Raw genomic sequence first — 26,698 nt, forward strand, 5'->3', positions numbered from 1 at the left:
AACACACACTCAGCAATTACCTTGTTTTCAGGACAGTAGAATTTTTACTTGAGACTTCAGAGCATTCTTCAACTCAGCTACTTAACATGCATTGGCTGGATGAACCTGAATATGAAATAAGTCAGGTTTTTCTTTTACTTTCCTCTTAATAGCAGAACTGCTAGTTATATAATAATAAACATTGTCAATCTCTTGTGTATTCTCATGTATCCTGTAATTCTCCTTCTTGACACATATCACATTTGTAATAAACCAGTAATTTGATTTAAACTTCTGCTTTGCCCAGTAGGATGAATAATAGCTGAAAATCACAAGTGGCTTTTAATTCTTACACATTGCTATGAGGAACTCTTAATATCACCATTTGGCAGATGGCTGAGATCCAGAGATGTCAAGTAAATTTCCCAACATCGCACAGTTGAGAAGTAGAATAACTGAAGTCCAGATCCAGGCAGACTGGTTCCAGAACCCTTGCTCTAAATCATTAGTAGACAGCACGTGGTCTCGGAAGTCATTATTCCATCCCTAACAACTTGCCCAGCACGTGACATGTAGGTGTGGGGCAGTTGATGAAAGGTGTAACTGAGCATACTTGAACTAAAGTGGCATGAAGAGGGGAAAGCTGCTAACATGTTGAAGATGGTCATACTGCTTCATTCGATTAACATTTTTGAGTACAACCATGAAGCAGCTGCTGGCACATGTGGTGATAATTTACAAGCTGGCAAAAAGAGACAGACATGGCTCCTGATCCTCCTGGTGTAAACATTCTAGTGCTGGAGAGAGAAATAAACCAATAAACAAGAAATGCTAATTACAAAATGTGAAAATCCTGGGAAGGAAGCATCAAAGTGATGATAGAAAATAATGGGTCTGAGCGAGAAGCATTTTACTTTCTTTGTGGTCAGGGAAGGCCTCCATTTAAGAGGGAACATTTAATCTGAGACCTGGTAAGTAGAGGAGACCATTTCAGGCAGTAAGTGTTCGGGTTCTGAAGCAGGAAAGAGCTACCATCCCACTTTCTCTAGATCATTGCCGAAACCTTCCAAAGCTCTGTGCACATTTACTCTGTTCACTTCTCAATATACCCTCTACAGGAAGAAAGAAACACTACTTCACAAAGCCTGCAAGTTTGGCTCATTCCTTTTCCTCAAAACTCATCTTGCTCTCTTTTGCTTTCTGTCCTAATTGTCTGTCCTTCCGTCTTCGTGTCCTTGTCATGCCTTAGCATACCTTAAATCTGCACATTTACATGCATAGCTTTCTGCCTGGGTTCTTGTTTTTTAGATAATTTGTGCTAAATAATCAGTATCCCAAGGAACCTGGCTTTGTTTCCTAACCATATAAAATTCCTATGAAGGCATTCATAGCACACTGTTTTTACTCTCCTATATATTTGTGAAAGCTAACATTTTATAAGGGTATGTGTGTGTGTGAGAATGGATGGATGTAAATTTAACTAAGTTAGGAACCATGCCTTTTTGTAATTACCATTATATCCCTAGTGCTTTGAACAATGCTTGACACACAACAAATGCTTAATACGTATTTATTGAGTAAAAGTTATTGAAAAATTCTAGACAAGGGAATTACATAATACAATGTATATTTTTAAATGATCACTTTTGCTGCTTTGAGAGAAATGGATTAGAGATGGGGCAGGAGTGAGTATGAGAGCCAGTTAACAGGCGGCTGTAGCGGTCCAGTGAGAGTAGTCGTGTGTGCGTATTGAAGAGACAGCAGGGCAGATCTTAAAAAGTGGTTGGGCTTCAGATGATTTGGGAGAAAGAATTTGAAGATATACTGTTATTGGCTGAGGACAATAAGGAAAGAAATGAATTAAGCATAATTCCTAGGTTTCTGAGAGCGTGGTGATGATATTTGTGGATAGGAGGAAAACTCATGGTTGGAGCAGTTCTGTAATTGCGGAAATTAAGACTGGTTTTGGTTATGTTAAGTTTAAGATGTCTTTGAAACATTTGAAGGATGATGTCAAATAGACAGTTGAACTAATTTATCTGGAGACCCAGGGGAAAGTATTCATGTGCCCATATATATTTAGATAACATCAGTATTTAGATTTCATTGAAAATCATGGGAAAAGGCAAAAACATATAAGAATAGAGTGTAATAATAGAGGGATTATTATTAATTCTTGAAGAACATCTATATTTAGAAATTAGAGAAAAGAGTTTCGAGAAAAACAGAGTAGGAAATATTTTTCAACAAAGGATGCTAAAACATCTGGATAGCCATAATGCCAAAAGATAAATGAAAGAAACATTGATTTCTACCTATAAAAATTAATTAAAGCAGGATTACAGACCAAAAGAAAAAAGCTAAAGCTCTGAACTTATAGAAGAAAACATAAGAATGTATCTCTATGACTTTGGGTTAGATAAATATTTTTTAGCCTGCATACAAAATATACTACACTTAAAAGGAAAAAGAAACTGGTAAATTGGACTTACTAAAATTAAAACATTTGTTCTTCAAAAGACACCATTAAGGAAATGAATAAGCAAACCACAGACTATGAGAAAACCTTAACATTTTTATGTACTTGAAAAGAACTTGCAGAATATAAAAAGAAACTACAACTCAGTGACAAGAAGGGCAAACAATCCAATTTAAAATATTGGCAAGACTTCAAAATATTCGCAAAAGATACGTCACAAAAAATATTCTAATGACCAATGAGCATTATATGCTCAATATCATTAATCATTAGGGAAAAACAGATTAAAACCACAGCCACTTCATACCCTCATCCGTCATATCCCTGAGACTCACCCCTCCCCATCCCTCGCTGACTCCTGCCATACACATTATGTCCCAGACCCCCGGACCTCCTCCCATTCCTTGAACACCCCAGGTTCTTTCCTGCCCTCCAGGACGTAGTCCTTGCTGGTCCCTCTGCCTGGAACATTCTCCTCTAATTTCTTCACATAGGCTAGTTCCTTTTCATCTCTCAGGCCATAGCTTGAAAGTTATTGTTTCCAAGAGGACTTGCCTGCCCAAACCAGCTAAATCTGCCCATCCCTCAGATACCACCCAGTGTCTAATCCCATTTCACGTGCTTATGGCACATACTGCGTGTTGAAATTCTCTCATCCTGTTGCTTCTACATTATCTCTTTCCCCTGTTGCATTCTGAGCTCCAAGAGCCATATTTGGTTATTATCCTGGTATCCTCAGCTCAGAATATGTGTGCAATAAATAGTTGTTGAATAACTAAGTGGCAGATAAAGAAAATAAAAAGCAATAATAATAATAAATTAAAGGATGTGCATTGGATTCTCAGTTCCTCCACTTGAGCAACTTTGAGGAGATTTCTTTCCCTCACTAAAAAAAAAAAAGGGATGCGTGTGTGTGTGTGTATGTGCGTGTGTGTGTGTTTATGTGTGTGTGTGTGTGTGTGTGTGTGTGTGTGTGTGTGTGTGAAAATACCATACCTATCCAGCAAGTTTGTAATGAAGATTTCAAGAAAAGACTTGTGAAATGGGCCTGGAAGAGTGATTAGTACTTGTGAGTATCTCAACTTCAAAGAAGCTTAGAGTTGCCATGAAGGGCCAAGAATCTGAGGCCAGACCACCTGAGTTTGAAGTCTGACTCTACGACTTCCTAGCTTTACAGGTTTCGGCACGTTCCTTTACCTTTCTGTGCCTCTGTCTGCCTGTAGGTATCTGTACTTACTATATAGAGTTACTCTGGAGGTGAGATGCCTTAGTGCATGTTAGAGGTCTTAGAAAAATGACTGGCAGTGGTGAAAGTGACAAATCTGCTTGGTCTTCCTTGAGGCATCCAGGAGGGATGGAGGATGACTAGTTATTAACAACTCCCCACCCTGGTTCTGGTGCCAAACCACATTGCTCAACTGAGTAGATGAACAGGGTGAATGCAGTTTTTGGATGGCCTTCTTTGAGCACAAACTTCTGAGTTTCTGCCCCGTCCCTTTCTGGGCCGGTAACTCCCCAGTTCCCTGCCCTTATGTGCATCCACTGTGATCGTGGAGCAGCTGGAAAGTTCTTCTAGCCCAATGAGCCCGAGGAGAACTTCCACAAGGCACCATGCAAGTACCTCAATATTTTATTTTGAAAATATCAGATTTACATAAAAGTTGGAAGAATTTTTACCTTGAAAACCTCTGCATCCGCAAACTAGATTCTTCCATGAATGTTTCTATACATACCACATACTCCGTTCATCTGGCTATTGATCCATCATTCATCTTGTTTTACATAAACTTCAGAGTTGCAGACACCAGCACCCTTTACGCCTAAACACTTCGGCATGAATATCATTAGCTTGATGTCAGTTATCTGATTAGCATTTTAAAAATGTTCTCTTTTGATGTGAAGTTAACCCACAAGGAAATACAAAAGTTATAAATATACCTTTCAGAGAGCTTTGACAACTGCATACGACTGTGTAACCTAAACTCCTATCAAGACATAAAATGTTACCATCAGCACAGAAGAATTCCCAGTCAGCCTCTAACCCCTTTCTCCAATAACAATCACTGTTCTAATTCCTACCTTAGAGATGTGTTTTCTTGTTCTAGAACTCAAAATAAATGAAATAATTTGGACAAGGCTTCTTTTACTCAGCATATTTTGAGTTTCATTTATGTTCTTGCATGTGTCAATAGCTGTTCATTTTATTACTATAGTATTTCACTGTATGAATAAACCACAGATTATTTTTATCCATTCACCAGTTGATGGACATATGTGTTCTCTCCAGTTTTGCTTTGTTATGGATGAAGCTGCTTTGAACATTCTTATACAAATCCTTTTGTGGACGTATGTTTCTGTTTCTCTTGGTCAATATCTAGGATGAGAATTGTTATATAGGGAAGATATACACTTAGATTTATAAAGAAACAAAAGACTTTTGACAGAGTGACTGTAACATTTATGTTCCCGCTAACGACGTCCAGGAATTCCTGTTTTTCACTTCTGCTCCAGCATTTGGCGCACACCACCTCAAGGATTTTGTACTTCCTGTCTCGTCTGTCAGGTACATTCTTCCCTCAGATATCTGTGTGGATTGTTCACTCACATAATTCAGGTCTCTTTGCACAAGCTTTTTTCTCAGTGCAGCCTTCCTTTTCCATCATACTTAAAACTGCACTCAGAGCACCTGCCCTGCCACCCATCAACAACACTATCTCCCTTACTTCTTTCATTTTCCCAGATAAGTCATGTGTTGTCCATCCACACCCCCATCCCCCAGGGATCTCTATGATAGCAGGGAATTTTTTTGCTGTTTTTTTTTTCCGCGTGTGTTTAAGAAGAAGGTGTATTCTGATAATGTTGGGTGGATTGTCCTATGAAGTAAAATGTTGGTCTTCCATTCCTTGTCGCTGTAAGCATTCCTGGCTCACAGTAAGCACTTAATATACATCTGTTGAGTAGGTGGAGGGCTGGAAACACTTGTGGAGTGGATAGAGGCCCAGCAAGACTCTCCATAATTGCAAAAGTTTACTTTCACTTGTAGTCAAAAGTCATCTAGGGACAAATTTGAAATACATGGGTTAAATCTGATCCTTTGTTTCACCAATTAGAATTTGTCACTCTTTTCCTTTGCTTGAACTTAAAAAGGGAAAACAGATGTGACAGTAATTCATCACATGAGTCAATGCCTAGCAATGAAGGAATATCTTTCTCAAAGCCAACAAAGAAAACTTTCAAGAGAAGTTGATATTTTTCAAAACCCTTAGACCGTCTGGAAGACTTTCATGGTAAAAATAGAAAGTCTCTGAAATGTTCGTAGCCCTTACCTCATTATGTATTGTGTATCACTCATACAGAGGGAACACATATGGCAGCTTAATTGTGGATTGTTTCTTGAAATTGCTTTATTTTACGATCCACTTATCTTCCCAGAATCCTTTGCCTTGTTAATGAGATTCTCGTTTGAATATATTGAGAAAAGTTTCAGAATTGGTACAGCTGTTCAGTGAAACACTATTAAATTTTTACTTCTATCCTTTTCCTCTCTGAGTATTTGATTTTCTTTTGAGTAGATTATAACTTTGACTCTTTTTTGTCAGAATAAAGCCACGGTTCTCAAAGTAGACGTGATAGGAATTTATATGTTGGATTTGTTTTAAAGATTGTTTACATTATTAAATGTAGAAGTCCATCTACTCCCAAAGTGGTTTAAGTTCTAAAAGGTAGTTTGCAAATACATTTATTTCTAAGTCCACAGCATGTCCAAGGTAGGGGAGACGGGGGGTTAAGCTTGCAGTTCATGGACACACTGCTGCCAATTAGGAAGTCTGCTGTCTCTTTAAAGCCCTCACAAATAGCTTTTTTTAACTGTTTAAAAATTTTCTTCTCTTCCCTGATGCTGTATCAGCCGTGACTTTTAAAAATCCTTAATGTGATTTTCTTACTTGCTTTTGTGAAATTTTAACCTTGGCGCCTTTCTGTCTGAGACATCTGTGACTTTTGGAGGAAATGAAGATTTATAAAAGAAATAGGGCTTATTAAGAAGAGAATGTATGGAAAAATATAGTGGTATTAAAAAGTATAAATAGTGGCATTTTTGTCCTTGGGTAGACTTTCCAAATTCTTCTTTTTTACCTTTTCTTTGAAGAGCATCTAGAATCAAACAATGAAGAACCATTTCATAGTTTGAGCCACAGTGTAGGCAAGATATCCATTTGCCTAAAATGTCAAGAACACCTCTCCTATAGAAGGAAATCATAAAAAGCCAATTTCCATTTCTGAGAATTATTGGGAGATGGAAGAAGAGAGAAGCAGGAGATAACATAGGTATCCTTTGCTTATCCTTAGAAAATCTCCTAACTTAAAAAAAAACAAAAAACAAACTTAGGTCTAAGTCTTGGGAGAAGACTGGAGTTTCATATACTATGGATAAGACTTGGATAAAATTTCAAGCACCATTTATTATAAGCAGGTCTTCAAGGAGCAAGTTAGACCAAAGATTTAAATGCTTTAAAAAGGAGCACACAGAGTGTGTATGGATGCTGGTGCTTTCGATTCCGGTGTAGTAGCATTTGATTACTGCCAGGCTAGTGATCTCATTTCAAGTTTACCTGAACAAATTCACTTGTATAATCTAGATATGTTTTACAGGCTTTGTGGTTATCACACATCCTGCAGTTAAGATTACCTTTTAGAATATTAAATAATATCTTGATATTAAACTGCTAAGTGACTTGAAGGGACTTTAGCCATTTTATTTTTGAATGAAAGAATATATAAGGAACTATAAGCACAATAAAAAGAAATGGAGCATACTTAGCTTTAATTTTAAGTGGAGCCTTTCTTTCAGCAGTACCCTTTGCTCCTGTGCTTCTGGGATCACCAGTTGTTTATTTCGTAAAACTCTGCTGTAACTTTCATAGCAGTAACATGGATGAGGATGTCCTGTTATTGGTTCCAGTCCCCTGCCAGCTCCTGAGAATGAGGTTGGAAGTAAGGCTAATGTATTTTTTGGGGGGTTGAGGAGGGTAGGATTTGAGAAAGAGAGTAAGGCCGACAACTCTGTCTTGTTAGACAGGGATCTCCAGCATTCTCCACGCCCAATTTCCTCGACAAGGCCAGTGAATTAGATATAGGCTGCCGATTTAGCACTTAAAAACACAGGATAACCTGTTCAATTCAAATTTCAGGTAAATAATAAATAATTACTTAGTGTAAGTATGTCCATGCAGTATTTGTACAGTACAAAACTTACTTGTCACTTACCTGAAATTCAAAAGTAATTGGGCATCCAGTATTTTACTGTCAACCCTAATGGGATGCTAACTGACCAGAAACCTTAGGACTATTGTCCCTGTCCTGCAAATTACACTGGCCACAAGACCCATACATATCCTTATCAACATTTAATCTCTCTCCTTCTCTGGCTGCTGCCGGAAAAGGAGCTGTCACCGTGTCCCCGCATCTGCGATGAATGGTCATGTGGAATTGCTCCAATTTCCTGGTCAAGAAGAACAAGCAGACATAGGGCACTACCTCAGTAATCCGAAGGCCCACAATTCCTCACGTTGCAACTGGCTGATTTACCGCAAGACTGTGGTGTGCAAAAGTGGCCTTGTGGTGGTGAAGCGGAGATCCGGCCGGCAAAGCCCGCCACCTCCTACCCGCAGACCACCATCAACAAGAACTCCTCTGCCACCCTCAGCAGCATCCAGCACATTATCTGCAAAATCAAGTAGCTCTGGGATCTGAGCGGGGTCTCCACCCATGGAGCCAGCGCCATCCAGCACAGCAGAAGTAGTGATGGTGAAGAGGAGGCAGACGGGCTCCACCAAGAGCTCTTGAGCACAGCCCTCCGCCACTGCCCTCCAAAGCAACAAAGATGTCAGCCAGTTTTTCTCAAAAAAAAAAAAAAAAAAAAGCCACCTGGTCATTGTAAACTACAGCCAGAGCAAAGTTGGATTTGGATTGTGAAGAAGCCTTAGCATACAAGGCCAGCTAGTCTGCCGTGCTCACGTCAGTGATGCCGCAGTACTGCAGTTCTGCATCTTCGTGTTTTGGACCCTCCCTGCTGTCTTACAGCAGCTTTCTCTTTCCTGTCTCACAGAAGGGGATGATAGATAATTAGCTTAGTGCTGGAATTAAGGAAGCTAATATAACCACAAGATTATTTCCTCTTAATGTCTTTTCAGCGAACAGCTGTGAGAGCGATACTTTCTTTTAATTTTAAAAAGGAATATTCACATTTTAAAGCTTATTATATTGATTGTAAAGACTAGAGAGGGGGAGAGGCACATCTAATAAATGACAGCTTCCTTGCCTTCTAATTTGTGGCTCTGGGAAGGGGCCTCCTGGAAAGTTTCTCCTGTCCAGTCAGAGGTTCTGCTTCATTACATCAAAGGTGTTACTGCTTCATGCTTTCACTGGTAGAGCTGTGAGGCTGTTTTCTCAGCCACCCTTGTTTTCCCTGGGGCAGTCATCCAGGAGAAGCTGGTATCTTACAGAAGAACTTGCTTGGGGGCCCATTAACATTAGAATGACTATGGGTTGAAGGCAAAGAAGTATTCTCGGGAGCAAAGCCAAGGGGAGGGGGTGGAAAATGGGACTTAGAAGAGTCTGTGGTACTAAATGAGGAAGATGTGCTTGAGGTCCTTCGGTGGCAAATCCGGAGGTATTGCTGAGCCAAAGAGAAAGGCACCACTATCGTCGAGTAAGAAGTAGGGGATGGAGGAAGTTATCTGAGAAACTAAGCACTGTTCTTCAGAGAGACTCTGTTCTCTCACTGCCTGTGTATCAGAGATCTTGGATTCATTGCACATGAATCCCTTATATGGCTTTATCAGCGATATGACTATCAGGTCCTTGAGGGTAAACATTGCGCCTCAGTATACTTGGTAAAATGCCTTGGTAGAGAAGACACACATCTAAAGGGATTGTGCAGAAAAGCACGGTAGCAAAAAGAGATGTGCCAAAGGCATACAGGGCTAAAATCAATTTCTCTCTCTCATCCAGTATTCATAGAAAATTCTAGAAAACAGAAAGCAAGCAAAAATCGATAAAGAATGAAAAATCACCTATAGTCCTATTGTTCAAACATATTTCCTATTCTTGTCAGTCTTGCCCCTAATCCCTTCAGTGGAATTGTATGAGGCACAATGGTTATACTCTAGATTTTCAGTTATAAATACATCCTGAACAACTCTCCCTGATAAGAAACCCAAATCTCCACCCATTCTTAATGGTGGGGTATGATTCTTTGCATTAAATGTTTTACAGATTAAATTAACCATTTAAGTAAATTTTAATTTTTTTATTACTTTAAACAATGATGTCATGAGAGCCATACATATGCATAGTTGGTTATGTGGCATTTATTACTTTACTTTCTTTGATGAGATTCATGGTTCATTATTTTTGAAACATTCATCTATTTTCAGATTTTTCTTCCATATGAATGCTGTATTTATTTGTGAAGATTTTTCTCCAAACCTTCATTTGTGTTAATTTGTACATATTCAAACTTTTACAGTTTTGTATCCTCTTATTTGTATATTCATGTGACAGACATTTATGAGGGACCTGCTGTTTGCTTGGCACTAGACAAATGAAGGTAACAAATATGGCTTAGTGGGAAGAGGCATGGGAAAACACAAGTAATCAGAGAGTAAATACATGCTTTCTGTTTGCAATGAGAGTTATGACAAAAGCTCACAGTGATTGACTTGTTAACCCTGTGTCAGGGAAGGCATCTTCATGAATGGAGATTTAAGTTGAGACATGATATATGCAAAGTATAGGAGGAAGTGCATTAGTGAAAGAGGGAACAGCTTGTACAGGGGTCCTACGGCTGCATACCTTTGAAGATCTGAAAGATTGGCGTGACCATAGCACATAAGCAAGGGAAACAAGCACACAAGATGAGCTAGAAGAGATAAGACAGTACTTAAATGCTTTGGTAAGGACTCTATATTTTGGGGGCTGCATTGTGAAACTATTTAAATTGTGGTTGTCTATGAAGCATGCTTATATTTGTTTGAAGAATATTTTAAATCACCTCTTGTTTATTAAGAAACAGATAATCATGTCATTTTCCATTGTGAAATAGTCCTAATTAAAATTTGAAGCCACAGGGATAATTAGAGGTGCATCATTGAAAAAGGCAACGATTCAGTCAGATTATGTTCCAAACACACACTTGAGAGTTTTTTTTTTTTACCTGTACGCAGTAGAAGCATATATCTTATCTATGCTATTATTTTAACTTTATTTTTAACCGTGAGTCATCCTTCTGATGAATCTGTTGCATTTGTAGCAAGGTGTAGTTAATCAAGAGTGAGGTCAAACCAGGATCTAACTGGATCCTGCCACTGGGCAAGGTGCTTACCTAGATGAAGTTATCATAGGATGTGATCTTATCATTCTTTCTGTGGCAGGAAGCTAGATTTTGAAAATTACAGCCAGCCTCCAATGTCCATGGGTTCAGCACCAGCAGATTTAACCAACTGCAGAAAAAATAGTCAAAAGAAAACAATTCCAGAAAGTTCCAAAAAACAATACTTGAAATTTCCATGCTCTGGCAACTATTTACATAACATTGACATTGTATTTACAACTATCTGCATAACATTACATTGCATTGGGTATTATAAGTAATCTAGAGATGACAGAGTATACAGGAGGATGGGTATAATTTATATACAAATACTATGCCATTGTATATAAAGGACTTGAGCATCCAAGGATTTGGGTATTTTGGGGCGGTTCTGGAACCAATCTGTTGCAGATGCCGAGTGCTGACTATATATAGAAAATTAGGAAACTAATTTTTGAAAATCCAAACTGATTAATTCTGACACAAATATTTATGAATATTTGGTTCAAGATTGTTTTTCCTGAACTGAATTATAACATACTTCTTTCTTTTTTTCTTCTTACTGTGACTTTAACCAGTGATTTATGTGCCTAAAATCAAATTATAGAGTTCTGTATCTATCAAAAAACCAAACACAGAACCAAGGATTAAAACACTAAGACAACACTCCTCTTAGAATTTATCATGGGTGCTATTTCAGTAATTTCTGCTCTATGAGGCACTGTACTTCATGCTTCTCATGGATTAGTTCCACTCCTCACATCAGCTCTGGAAGATAGGAACTGACATTCCACTTTATTTGTGAGGAGGCTAAGGCTCAGAGAGGTTGGATCACTTTCTCAAAGTCACAGTACTGTCCGTGGCAGAGCCAAGATCCAAACTGCCTCTGTTTGTTATGCCAGGACTGTAGTAGCCTTTCTATGACACCATTTCCTTTGAGGAAAATTCCTGTGACAACACGTCTCATACCAGGGGCTCCACTAACCCATATGGTGTCATTTTAATGCAAATCCAGAAGAGCACCTCATAAACGTACACTGAACAGCCTGGTGCTAAAGGTATATGACTTGGCAGACAGAGAACGGAATGAGCTTTAGCCCCCACTTACTGTCTCATCCAGGACCCCAGAGCTGTGAACAACAGACATAAATGCATGTGAGGACCTTGAACTTGATGGAAAGTACATTATATCCACAAGTGATCTAAATTAAAATGTCTACTTAATATTTGAAAGCCAGTTAATAAGTTGAACTGCCATAAAACCAAAGTCCTTAGTTTTTCCAGAGAATTTGATTATTCTGAATGTTAAATTTTATCTCTAAGTATAATTCAGAGTACAGCTTTCCGTTATATCCTGACAAATTCTATACGGCCTTGTTAATCATGGAGCTGGTATCTGCTTCATAATGGGATTCAAATCTGTTTTTTTTCAGCTTCTCTGTTTTAATTATTAAAGCTGAGTAAAGGAAAATACCCAATTAAATTTCATTTTATAATGTGTCTTTGTTAATTAAAAAGCTAACTATGGAAAATTATAGACATTGAAAGAGTAACATAAGCCTTAGGCAAATATAATTACACGAATCAAAACATTGACTTCATTTATCTATTAATCAGAATTTTTATTAGCCCTGCCCCTTTGGGTAGGAGGTATAAGCAATGTAGGGCAAGGAGATAAGGTTAGAATGTCATTTTAAAATGAGGTCTAGGCGTGTGACTTCTGAGACTGGTTAATAAATGAAAACACAGCTTCCACCTGCCTTTCTGCCTGAGACATCCACACTTGGGATCCAGCTGCCACGAAGTGTGGAAATCCCAGACACATCAAGAAAGCACATGTAGGTGTTCTGGCTGAGAGCTCCCAGTGAGATTCTCACTTGCGGCAAGCTTCAGCCTCCAGACACTTAACTGAGGTGGCTTTTGAGATGACTTCAGCCCAGGGTACTGTCAGATTACAACTGCATGAAAGACCCCATAGGTCAACTGCCTAGCTGGGGTCGTTAACTCCAGAAAGATAGCAGATAAGACTGATAAATAACTGTTACTGTTTTTGCTAGTAGTTAAGTAGCACTAGATAACCAGTCTTTCTGCTTGAAAGAATAACACATACACACATAAGCACCCAAGAAAAATAATAGTGTTGACAAAAGCCAAAAGATGTCAGAGACAGGTGAGATCACTGTAGGTCACTGTATCGGGAAAAAGCTTAGTGGAGGAAGTGGAATATTAGCTGGTTATAGAAGGGGGATTAAGTACAAAATCATCCAGCAAGATGTGTATCAGTTAATAAAATCAAGTAGCATGCTGTAGAAGGTGGCTTAGCATTCTAAATAGAAAACAGTATTTTAGTGATTAAAAACATTATGAATAATGAAGTCAGGAAACAACTTTAACTTTGTCATTCTCTATTTGGAATCATCTTTTTACCTTGAATACTAATAGGCCATATTGACCTAATGCCAGGGAGAGGGAGAGAAAAAGAAAAAAAAAAAAAGGAATTGCACTTGGACCTTGCAGAAGGGCCAAGTGTTTGATCTCTATAATGGAAAATAAAAATATGTTTCATCACTGCATTTATCAACCAGAAATGTTATACAGTTAACTAAACTTGAATTAACAAATATCATAACATAGGTGTCATTTTTCTTATTTTTTTTAAAAAATAACGATGAAAATAAAAAGGTTTAGATTGAAGAACAGAGAAATTATGCTAGCCTCTGCAATTTTATTCATTTTTGTATTTTGACAATGAAATTATGACAAGCCTTTTTCTAATTAAGAAGAACATTGAGCATTACTTTGGCTCTGACTTTGTTATCATTAATATCACTTTAAATTTCCAAGACCATTTGGCAAATAGAAGAGATGATTGTATTTTAATGCTTTAATGCTATTTTCTGCACCCCAGCAAAGTGTAAGTCTTTGAATAGGCAAAGTGCTCAATTGTGTCATTTCCCCTCAGACTTGCTGAATATTGGTCACAGAGGTAGAATCTATCATTTTATCTTCCTCTAGTAGAGAATTTGAACTAACTCATCCACATTGTAGTAGCTTAGACTACTGTTCAGCAAGTATTCACTGCCTTCTCTTCCACCTCCTGGACTCACAATGATTGGCTGAATGTCTGGTTGTGGCCGGTGGATGTGATCAGTGGTGACAGTGTGCCAGCTTTGAGCTGAGACTTTGGGAGGCATGGCAATGGGAGAAGAGGTCACCCCCATGTATCCATTGCTCCTTTCAGTTGGAGTAGAGAATGACTGCATGTGAAGCAGACCTGAACCCAGCCCAAGGTTGATAATGTCACCTGGCCTGTCCAAGCTCAGAACAAATCAATTGAATTGCAGCTAACCAGAAGATATGTTAGTGTGAAATTAATGTGGTATTATAAGCCACTGTGATATTAGGGTTTTTGTTATATAGTATTATCATATGGCAAAACCTAATTAATACATATGTTAATACAAAAATTAAAGACAAGTTTGTTCTTTTAATGTTTCAACTTTTCCTGGGACTTACAGGAATTAAATTTGCCGAAGGAAAGGGTTATCAATTTACTCAAACATTTTTTTTTTTGCAAATACCTAAGGACACACAGATCGTTTTCTAAAATAAATATTTTCCCAGAATTTTAATTTGCTGATGGAATTTTATAATTACACTTATGGATCAACAAGTGAAAGTTTTTTGTATTACTCTGTTTCCATCTGGATAAGTTTGGAGAACAAAACACAGTGAACATGCTGGCAAACTGTTTCTATGAAACCATTTTTTAGAATATGAAGATTTTGGGGTCAGAATACATTTTGTTGGGGGAAAAGTAGTGTTCTCCAGTGAATAAGTGAAATATTACAGAGAAGTGATAACTTTACAAACAAAAAAATTTTTTTAAATCTCTCTCACCTTTCTTATATAATTAAAGAAACCAGAGCCTTTTATTCTGTAAAGTCATTATTCTAGGCATGTTTCCACCTACTTATCTTTGGCATAGAGGTTAAAATGTCTGTTTGTTATAATACTGTATTAAGGAAAATACCACTAAAATATGAGTGTTCATTTATTTAATTTAATAGAACTAATTATTAGGTGTTTTCCTGTGTTTTCCCTGAGGTCTGAATTATCAACCTGATGATTAAACTGCTAGTTTATTTAGTGAGGAGGGATATAGTTAAAGCAGGTTTTTTGCATATAAAGCCAAGGAGAGATCCCTTGCTGTTGAATTCTTTGGTTGTGCGAATAAGTAGGCACAGTTTATTATCTGTCATTATTTTTCTACTCTCCTAAAATAAAAGGCTGCTTCAGGTTTCTAAAAGCTTAGAGTACATATTTGAGATTATTTTCCCTGAACCCTCCCAAGAAGTTTTTCATTAACGTTCTGGGGCTGAACAGATGCCTTATAAGAAACTCAACTATTTTACCAGAGGGTTTCTATTCCAATAAAATTTTGACAACAGAAATAATTTATAAGTAAATAAAGTATACAGTGTATTTTTGGAAGTTATGTTTCTTTTGTTCAACCAACATAGTGACTAAAAGAACTGTTTGGAAGGTAACACGAGTTGCAATTAAACCAATAAATAAACTATATGTAGCAAGATCAGTCCTTTGGGGAACATACAGGCAAAAGACCCCACTTATCTAAGTCTGGTCTACATTGTGTGTTTTTAGGATATCATCTTTTTATTCTAATGGGTATAATTTCCCAGATGCCATTTTTGACATAAATTGTGAATATGTATATAAAAATGTTTGTCATCTTCATCTGTCATTGTACTACATTTTGATTGTTTGATTCACATGGAGCTTTTGTACTTCATGAAGTCAAAACATGCTATTAGAGAAATTGCTGTTAAGTTTATAAACTATCACATATGTTCCTACTCTTGGCTGAATTGGAGTAAAGTGTTTGATTTTTCTTCTTTACAAAGATGGAACTGAAGTAGCTTTTATTTATCTTTGAGACTTTCTGACCCTTACCATACAACCTGAAGATATTCTTTTCATTTTCTCCAAGATATGAGAAGTTTCTATAAAGTTATTCAGCTATGTGATTTGGTGTCCCCTTGGTGATAATATTGACAATCTTAGATATGTGGTCACCAAATGAAGCACATACTGAAACTGAAAATTTTATATGAGAAAATTCTGTCTTCAAGATCTTATTGATGTAGGAACGCAGCACCAATGGAATTTACAAAGAAATTGTTTTCTGGTTTTCTGGAGGCATAGTTTTTCAGGGCAGAATGAATTTCATCAGTGGTGCTGTATAAATCAGATTCTAGATTTAAGTAAGAATGTATCTTAATATTTTCCTCAGAAGCCAGTAGAACTGTAACTACCTTATAGGTGGAGATTGGTATAATATTCATCCAATAAGAAATAGTTTGAGTGAAATGGAGTATTACTAATAATTATCTAATTATTACTAATAATTAGATAGCTATCTAATAGAACTATAAAAATGACACTGTCCTGTACATACTATTTTTAATGTATTTTGTCATCTTAGTGTATTGGAAACATTATTTTATTTAATGAAAATTCTTCCATTTTTAATGACTGCACGGTGTTGTTTTGTTGACTAATACGGTTTTTTAAAAATTTTGTTTTTATGTTTGATTTTTGGACTATAAAGACTAGCCTTTCAATGTACTTTTTAATATTTTCTTATACTCATATGTTTGCATAAATCAAATAATAACTATGTTTAGATAAATTCCTAGAGAATAATTATCTGCATAACTTATTTCATAGTGTATTCTTCTTTCAACTTGTATTCATGTTTCAAGTTTAGTATAGCTTTGTTTTAAGCACACTTTCCCAAACTGCTCTTCATAGAAGGTAGAGCAAATTTAAACTTCTTACCTCAAGGTATCAGAGAATCTTTGCTCATCTCCCTCAATAACTTCATTTTTTGTTTGAAAGACAATGCACCGTATTTTTGGCACCAAATGCACATGTTGGCCAAACACCAAAAGCTTATAGTTAGAAACATTTCACTGAAGTTTAGTGTGAAGTCAAGTATCATCCACTGATAGAATGAACTCTGAAATAAAAGAATAAAATATTATCAAAATTTATATCAACAATATTTATAAGTTTTATAATTTTATTACTAAAAATTTGTAATCAACTTTTAAAATGTTGCATTACTATGCAACAAAAATAAAAACTCAGTGTATTGTGCTGCTAAATTAAATATACTGCACTTGTGCTGTAAGACAATAATGGCTCTATTTCACTAAAATAGATGTAAGCGGGATTTTTTTTGGGCATCTCATTTTTTTAAAAATAGTTTTTTCCTCATACTGTCAATATATATATATTTTTGCATTTAAATATTTTTATTTTAAACTGTGGCATAAATTTAGGATTTTTTTCAATGTAGAATTTCTCATATAAGGTTTTATTTTGAAAAGTTAAAGTAAAATTTTTAAAAATTATTTGTTCATATTTTGAATGGTAGCATACCAGAGATTCTGCAAGAATTTTTATATAATATAATGCTCATATTCTGCCTTATAGTTTTTCACATTTTATGAATAAAATTTTCTACTTTTTTACATTTATTGGCTCAAAAATATGTGTAACATTCTTTAAAATGTTAATGTTCTCTCAACTTTTATATAGTCTGGTAATTTATTTTTCTATAAACATTTAAAAGCTAATTATCCATGTTTATTATATATCATTAGCAGCCTTTAAAATCATAATTGTTACAAAATTTTACCCAAGCAATGGTAAGTATGTTTGTACTTCAAATTATGTATAGAATATCAACAATTAAAATATATAAGAATTTTTCTATAAGGGATTTGGAAGGGCTGAGGTAAACAGAGTACATGGCTTTTCTTGGGCTGAAATGTTGCTAAGAAAAGGAGCCTTTTTCCTGTTGGGTTCCGCTATCATCACAGAGCATGAGAGGGCCCCCTTCTGGTCTCCTGACTTTATTTAATTGAGGTTTCTGTTGATAAATTTCTTACAAAACCAAATGGTAGATCGAGGAATAGTATTTTCAATGCAGTCAAACATCAATAAATAACCAAGTGAAAATGAACCATATTTTAAATCTGTATTTGCATTTATCTTCTGTATTTTATGTGTTGCTTGCTCATTCCCATTCTCCTTTTTGTAGGGGTGCTTATTTTAAAATGATAGATGTAATTACCATGGAAGAGTTACATCCATTGTGGAAAATATTTTAATCTTTTAGGAGATTATCTCGGAAGTAAGCAGAAAATATACTGAAATTTTTATTTAAACTCTTCTTTGGTGAGTTAAAATTGATTTTACTTACCTAAAATCTTGTGAACATGTACTCTGATAAGTATAGATTTTCTACAGTTTTTAAACATCTATTGAACTTTTTCCAGCGTATCATCTCTTTGAAGTTTATTTTGTCTTAGATGAGTTAACCATAATTCTAATTGGCTGGCTAAACAAGAAAATATTTTGAGAGAGTTTGTGTAATTCTGAGATTTCATGCTAATAAGGGTAAAACAAGATAGTTTTTGTGAATTTTAACTTTAATTTTAATCACTATTCCAATTATACTTAATAATTCAGCAATTCTCAATTTTTGTTTATATGAGGAGAAAATGGTTTGAAACTAACTTTCTATCACAAATATGTAAATAAACTAATTTTCAACTCTTCCTTAGTTGGAACTATGATTTCTATTAAAAAAAAAGTATGTCCCTAATATGACCACTATTTTATATACACTCAGAAAACCTGTAAGTGATAAAAAAAAAAAAGAATAAAGAAAATACGTGCTTATATAACTCTTTAATTCAATTTTTTTCTTCTAGCTAGTTATTTTCAAAAGTGCTTCTCTGCTCTGACACACTTGCCAACTTCAATCAATATGTTTCTTTCATAAATTCATGTGTCTTATTTCTGCACGCATCTGATTCAACAGAGACCCTAAAAAACTTAAGAACAAACACAATGTGGCTAAATCACATAGTTATCAAATTGAATAAAAGAGAGCAATTGACTGTGAAATACTGCTTATCTTCAAGTATGTCTCTTCATTTTTCACTGGTTTTGCATGGAAAGAGAACAAAAATATCCTGATATCAATATCTCTATCATTATATCTATGTTATCTATTGATATATATGTGTAAACACATATATCTCTCTCTATAAGTTTATACATACAAATATATATATGTGTGTGTATATAAAAAGATAGATATACATATAGATTTAAAAATAATTCTAATTTTGATCTTCTATCCACATTAATTATTCTTAGCCACTTTAAAAATTAAGAATTAGCCTTCTTTTCCGAATTTCCTTTGTTGACTATTACACTGTTGAGTGCATGAGGATTTATGAAACTAAGAAAAACATAACTGGGAATGAAAATACACTAAACCAGCATTCAGAAAGAGAAATATATTTAAAAATCTGAAGTCTTTATACCTTTGTGTTTAGGCCATAAATCTCCAAATCAGTTTGCATTTTGCAATCCCTGTTTGGTCAGATGGCAATCCTGACTTGCCTACATGTGCACATTAAAACTTATATGTGGGTACTAGTGGACTGGAAGAAAAACTTGAAGCCTATTGAAGTAAGGCCACATTATAAATGTTCTTGATGGCAGAAAGAACAATATTTTTGATAAAGCATGCACATCTATGACTCAGACTTGTAAAACAGTTCAGAAAAATTAGACATTGAAAGTGACAATGTTTTAGTAGTAACTTAACTATTTTTTATAGTTAAGTTTTGTGTATGCACAAGAGTGATATATGATAAAATCTAAATGTAAATAAGTCTAAGAGAACTCTTTAAATGTGTATAAAACAAAAATACAAAATGTGATGAAAGCTTTGTACCAAGGTTAGATTGGCAGTTATTTTATTCATTTATAAATAGTGTTTTATCTGTTTATGTCTAATTACTAATAATGGAGTACAGATTTAATGAAACATAGTATTAACAGTATTTATTTATTTGTTTGTTTGTTTATAAAGTTCCTTTTTTTCTACAGCTATTTTCTCTAAAAGCCCTGGGTTTGTTTTTTTTTTTTTCCTAGCTTTATTGGGTATACTTGACAAATAAATTGTAAGGTATTTAAAGTCTACATCATGATGAATTGATATACAAATACATTTTGAAAAGATTTCTCTCATCTAGTTAATTAATATCCATCACCTCACATATTTATCTCTTGTTTACTTGCAAGTAGATTTAAGTTCTACTCTCTTAGCAAATTTCAGTTTTATTACACAGTGTTATCAACCAAATTAACAGCCCTATTTAAATGAGGGAATTGGAGCTCAGCATCATTGAGTAACTTGCTCATAGCTACACAGTTCGTAATTTGGTTATTAGTTTCTTTTTGCCGCTAAGTCACACAAACTTAGTGTCTGGCAACAACACAAATTCATTATCTTACAGGTCAGTAAATCAGGAGTCCAGGATCAGTCTTACTGAGCTAAAAATCAAGATGACCATAGGGCTGCTTTCCTTTCTGGTGTCATTCTTCTAAGAAATAATCCATTGCCTTGCTTTTCCCAGTGTGTATAGGCATTCACATCCTTGGCCCTCTTTGGTCTTCAAAACCTGTAATGGTTGACTGAGTCTTTCTCACATCACATCATTCTGACACTAACACTTCAGACTCTGATTCACTTATAAAGATCATTATATTGGTCCACCCAGATAATCCAGGCTAATCTCCCTATCACGAAGTGAGATGATTAGCAACCTTAATTCCATCTACTACCTTAATTCTCCTTTGGCTTGTAACATCTCATGCTCATAGGTTCTGGGGATTAGGATGTGAACATCGTGGGGGGCCATTATTCTCTCTACTACGGGTCATGAGGGAGGATTTAGAAATGGGCTTGTCTGACTACAAAGCTGATGCTCTTTTTCACTGTGTTGTATTACTTATTAAGATTTCAACGTGTAAAATTTTTCTTCGGGAATGTGAATGTTAAATCACTGTGGGATGGGTAGAGCTTGGCCCAGTTATTTACTATAATTTTGAGCAGAAATAAAGGGTGAGAGACCTGGAACTACATCCGTTAATTGATTATGGACATCAAGGGTGAGAGCTGTAGCCTTTGACCATAGAATATTAGTTTAATATTAATATTAGTTTAATATTAATATAAAAGCGTCAGGTAAAAGCAGAATGCAATTCCAGCAACCAGCTGGCAATGAGGAGGGAGTGGTAGAGGGATATTGCTAACAATAGCTAGAAATGTGTGCAGTTGACCCTTGAACAACATGGGAACTAGAGCCGCACACCCTCTGCACAATCAAAAATCCACCTATTATTTGTAGTCGACCCTCTTTATCTAAGAGTTTGAATCCCTGATTTCACCCAACTGTGGATTGTGTAGTATTGTAGAATTTACTATAGAAAAAAATCCACACGTAAGTGGATGTGAACAGTTCAAACTTGTGCTGTTCAAGGGTCAACTGTTCTTAGAAATGGAGACAGCTAAACAAAACTCCTACCACTTCTGTAACTGGACTACAGAAACCTGCTGGGGTACAGAGCAGGTTCTGATCCAAAAGACTTGAAAGAACAACAGAGTTCAATTCTAAAGAGTCAGGAGTACGAGGGGAATAATGGAACCAGACATCAGAAACACTAGCTAAGGCAGAAAAGCAGATGAGAGCTGGCGCAATTACGAGTGGCTGTTGGCATGAGGCTGGGCCTTGAGTATGAAGGAGAAATCCAATGATCAGAATTAAGATGCATATTAGAGTCAGATAATCTATAAGAATGATGGTGCCCATTCAAGCTATGGAGGAAGGGCTGTTCAACACTTTCTGCTTCATATCAGGACTGGCCTTGAAAGTTGAGATGTGTTTGAGTGCAGAGAGTGTGATAAGCACACAAGTTTAGCTCTGGGAAGCAGGAAGGATGCTGATGCTAGGATTAAATCAGTCTCTCTCTCTCTCTCTCTCTCTCTCTCTCTCTCTCTCTCTCTCTCTCTCTCTCTCTCTCTCTCACCCTCTCACCACCCTTTCTTTTTCTCTCTGCTTTCTCTTATCTTTTTATATCTTGCTTTGGTTCTAGTCTTTCTGAAATTTGTCCATTCATTCCACAAATGCTAGCTGACTACCTATCTACTGTGTCCAAGGACTCTGTTAGTTGTTAAGAATACAACAATGAATAAAAGGTAGTCCTACCAATGGTAAAATATCCTCCGGCTATTTGGTTTCTTTGTTCTTTCAAGTACACTAGGCAGCCATTGCAATTAGTTTTTTTTAGAGAGTCCATCAACTTCTCTTTTCAGTTCTTTTACATCTATAACATATTATAATAGGTGCTGTTAAAGTTAAAACTAGCTATTATTTTGTTTCATTTAAATAATAAGTAACAGTAAAGGAAAATCATAACTCACTCTTCTGCACTCAAGGGGCTAAAATCTGCTCTTTGTTACTTAATTTCCATCACATTTATTTAAAACTTCACATGCACACATGTGCGTGCGCGCGCGCGCGCACACACACGTACCTTTGTTGGATGTGATAGCATTTTAGGAAGCATTGGAACTGAGATTTTAAAATATCTAGATTAATTATGACACTGAAAAAGGTACTGAAAGTGTATATGATTATTTTTTAAGGATTTAAGGCTTCAAATTAAGTTCATATTTAAAATGAGGACTGAGATTATTTAAAACTTAAAGTATGGGCAAAAAATTTGAACAAACACACGAAAGAAGATGCCAAGAAGACAAACAAGTTTTGTAAAAGGAGATCTGCTGTACAACAGTGCTTTAGTTAACACTACTGTCCTGCACACTTAAAAATTTAAGACGGTATATTTCACATCATGTGTTGTATGTGTCTTTAACCACATTTTTAAAAGTGAAGTAGTTTGAAAAAAGCAGTTAAAAAAGGACTGGAATTCATCAGTCTTCATGGAGTTAGTTGTATTAAATCTGCCCAATTCTCAAAGAAAAAATAAATGGAGAGAAGGGAGAAGTTGGTAGAAAGATGTCTTGTAAATGTTAAAAATAAATAGAACTGGAATTATGTAAACTATGAATGGAGAAAGCTAAATTACAAATTTTATGTAGGCGTTTACTAATAGTTAAAGTAAAAGAGAAAGGTCAAAGACAGATTGTGAAGTTCGTAAATAGTTTAAACTTTATCCTAAACAAAAGAGGGGCTTTTAAAAGGATTTTAGAGCATGAGGTGACTATACAGTTGCTTTAATATAAGATATTTATGACATATGATATATACATGTATATATATATAAATGTGCATATATACATGAATTTATATGAATATATACTTAAATACAAATATATCTTATAAAAGATTACCCTTTAATGAGAAAAAGGGTAGAAACATCAGGAAACATCAAGAATTTTTCCTAATGAAACTGCTGTAACAGAACTCTGTTTAGATATGGTTGTAGGAGTCAGGCCACCAGGCACTGTAGGTATCACATACTTTATTCTAGCAAGTGCTTTTTGAAGTAGTTGGTTGTTGGGAAGAGATAAGGATGTAAAGCAGAGATGAGCATACTATCCCTGAACACGTCTTCTTTAGGGGTTCCTGGCAAGAAAAAACAAACAAATGTAATTTATTTAAATACCAGATTCTATTGAGGTATTTCTGACCTGAGCTTTTAAATGTTTTAATACGTATTTTATTTAGAAAGCTGCCTATGTGGAAAGTCTATTTAAATGTGTTTGGGGAATGAAAACACGAAGCCCAATGGTAACATGACATGGGCACACAAATACAATTTTGTTTGCACCTCTCCTTTGGGGAACATTTTACACCCAAAGATACTCCAGGAACTAAATGGAGACACTCACAAGGGGAGCGGGAGACATGCTCCAAGGACACTGCTAGGCGGTATGATAGTGTCCAACGAGACTTGGAGACTCAATGGACTTCCAGCCTGTTTCAGGCAGCCAGAGGAACAGCCAGAAGAGTAATGGTTCAAAGTCTGGTTTCCAAAGATGGTATTGAACAATCTCAGTACAGCATTTCGGAAGTAGAGAACAAGAATGTATTAATAAACTTCAGATATTTTTTCTCTTTTACAAGGTTCTCCTCATATTACTTGAGATTGAAAAGATCATCTCAGAGGATCTAGTTTCTTAAGGTATCTTTCAATATCCTGTCTCAACTGTAGAGGTTTTGGAGGGAAACCTTCAAAAGCAGACGTTTATTTTTTTAATTTTATTTTGAAATAATTTTAGACTTATGAATAGTTGCAAACATAATAAAGGGAATTCCTTTATATATTCACCCAGCTTTTCCTAATGTTAATGTCTTAAAAAAACATTATAAAGCTATCAAAAAGGAGAAATTAACTTTGATACAGTACTATTAAATAATACACTGACATTTCTTGAATATTGCCATTTTTCCCACTAATGGGCTTTTTCTGATTCAGGATCCAATTGTGGATCTCACACTGTTTAATTTTCATTCTGTGTTACTTTCCTTTAATCTGGGACAATTCCTCATTTCTTCAGTCTTTTTGTTTTTTCTTTCTTTTCTTTTTGTCTTTCATAACTTTGACATTTTTGAAGACTCTAGGCCAGTTATGTATAGAATAGCTCTCAGTTTGGGTTTGTGCAGTGTTTTCTCATGATTAGGTTGAGGTTATACATTTTTGGCAAGAGCACCACAGAAATAATATATTCTTGTCTGTGCACCACTTCAGGAAGGGCATATGGTCACTGCGTCTTATTGATGGTAATACTAGCTTTGATCACGTGGCTAAAGTGTCGACCATTTTTTTTTCACTGTAAAAGTTATAACTCTTCTTTTGTAATTCACATGTCTCTAATGAGGAGATACTTTAAGAATATCCAGATATCCTGTTTCTCATCATGCTCTCCTTCACCTATTTTAGTATCCATAGATAGTCTTGCCTCCCACAGCTATTATGGTAGTACTCATCTAATGGTAAATTTCTATTTTGTTTATTCCTCCTACATTTGTTAATTGGAATTTCCTATACACAAAGAACCATTTTTTCTCCTGTATTTATGTAACTATCTATTCATTTATTCGTTCATTCATTTATATTAGTATGGATTAATATATATTTGTTTTATTCTGTTTCTTGTAATCCAATATTATCATTGTTTTTTTGCTAAATTTATGCCAGATTTAGCCATTGGAAGCTCCTTTCAGTTGGCTCTTGTGTTCTTTCAACATGCCTTCTATTTGTTTTTTGTGTATGTTCTTATTTATTGCCAACTCAAGATGTTCCAGTGTCAAGTTGTACATTTCTGTGCCCCAGCTCTGACATTGGCCGTTTTCCTGGGAAAACTAACTCCTTTTATTGGAGAATAATGTTGAGGAGCCAAGGTCTGGTCTAAGCAGCCCTTTTAGAGATGTTATTGTTGAGAGTTCAAGTCAGAGACATGGAGTACTTGCTATGAGTCATCTTCAGACTAATACTTTCCAGAATGAAAATCCCAGAAACTTTACAGAAACACTAAATGCATGTGTGAATGTGACTCAGGGTGAGAGATTTGCAATGGCAAATAAAACTCAAAAAGGTGATAGAAATCCATCATGGGAACTATTTAACTTCATTTGTAAAGGAAAAAAAAAATCTCTGAACTTCTGATGTATCAGAGGAAGGAGATGGTTAAGACCTGAAACAGGGCACATTCTTACTTCAGAATGTAATTATAGGTTGCTGTGTTAATGTGAGGGACTCTATTAGTTACTAAAAGTTTAGGGTTCTCATCCTTTCAGTGAGAAAATCAAGAATACGATGTGAATATGTTAGTACCAAAGGCCTTTAATATCTTAGTTCCCAACATTAAAATGCTAGTTGATGAACATGTTTTTTGCATCAATGAAAGAAGAAAAAAGTTGCATTCCAGTGTCAAGACTATATTCATGACTGTCTCAATTAATGACATTACTATGAGTAACAACAGGTATATCAGAAAACTGTAGAAAATTATAGACATTAGACATCATTTAGAAGTTATAAGGCAGGGCAAGTAAAATTTTTAGATAATTACTATTTGATGAGCTTTACAAATATTTTCCCCTCTCTGGAAAAATATATGTGTGCATATATATGTGTATATGCATACACACACACACACACACACATATATATATGTATATAACTTACAAGAAGGTGAAACACTTTACTCGTTTAAAATCTATTTCTGAAAAAAGTACAGATTACCTAAACTGAGAGAAAACAAAATTTATTACGGAGCTTAGAATTTCAGTGGAAATAATCCTGAATGATTTGCACTTAATTTCAAATCCTATATTCTCCTATATAACACAATTCTCAGACTTGAGGTATCTTATCTTTTTTAGGAGTATATTTATCATCAGTGTTGTTAAGAATATCATGACATTTTACTATCAGATGACCCATAATCACAGATAGTTTCGTGTACCAACTGAGAATACTGCAAAATGACACCACTGTACCATTGGTCGCAGGCATGGGACATCTAAAATGACAGGGCCTGGATTCAACTTTAATTGGCACCTCAGATGCACCAAATTCAACCAGATCACAAAGTTATGAAAATATATTGCAATTCGATTTAAGTTAGCACACAATTTCTGAGGGAGATTTCAAATTTTGAGCTGGGATCCACGTGCAGCTCTACCAAACTGACAATGAGACGTGTCAATCTCCAGCTATCAATCAGGCTAATGTGTTCTCTTTATTTTACTTTCCCATGACTGTGGATGTTATGATGTAAAATTCAAATAAAGATTGGAAAGGAAAGTACACAAAATGTTAAAAATAAAAATGAGTTGATCCGTAAGTGCAGTGAACAAGGAATGAGGTTTTGTGGCAAAACTTTCTTACCAAAAAACATACCTTTCTCAGCAATAATATACTCTCCATTTTATGTGCTTTGC

General features: G+C 35.5%; 1 long non-coding RNA gene and 1 pseudogene across 1 annotated transcript in view; both read left to right on the forward strand.

The window, feature by feature from the left end:
- Nucleotides 1-8,341, forward strand: part of LOC116157376 (large ribosomal subunit protein eL28-like) — a 35,768-nt pseudogene extending 27,427 nt beyond the window's left edge.
- Nucleotides 1-26,698, forward strand: part of LOC105097232 (uncharacterized) — a 474,053-nt gene that overhangs the window by 283,176 nt on the left and 164,179 nt on the right. The gene's annotated exons all lie outside the window — the stretch shown is intronic.

Source organism: Camelus dromedarius, chromosome 15 (genome assembly GCF_036321535.1).
Source record: "Camelus dromedarius isolate mCamDro1 chromosome 15, mCamDro1.pat, whole genome shotgun sequence".
Lineage (NCBI taxonomy): Eukaryota > Metazoa > Chordata > Mammalia > Artiodactyla > Camelidae > Camelus > Camelus dromedarius.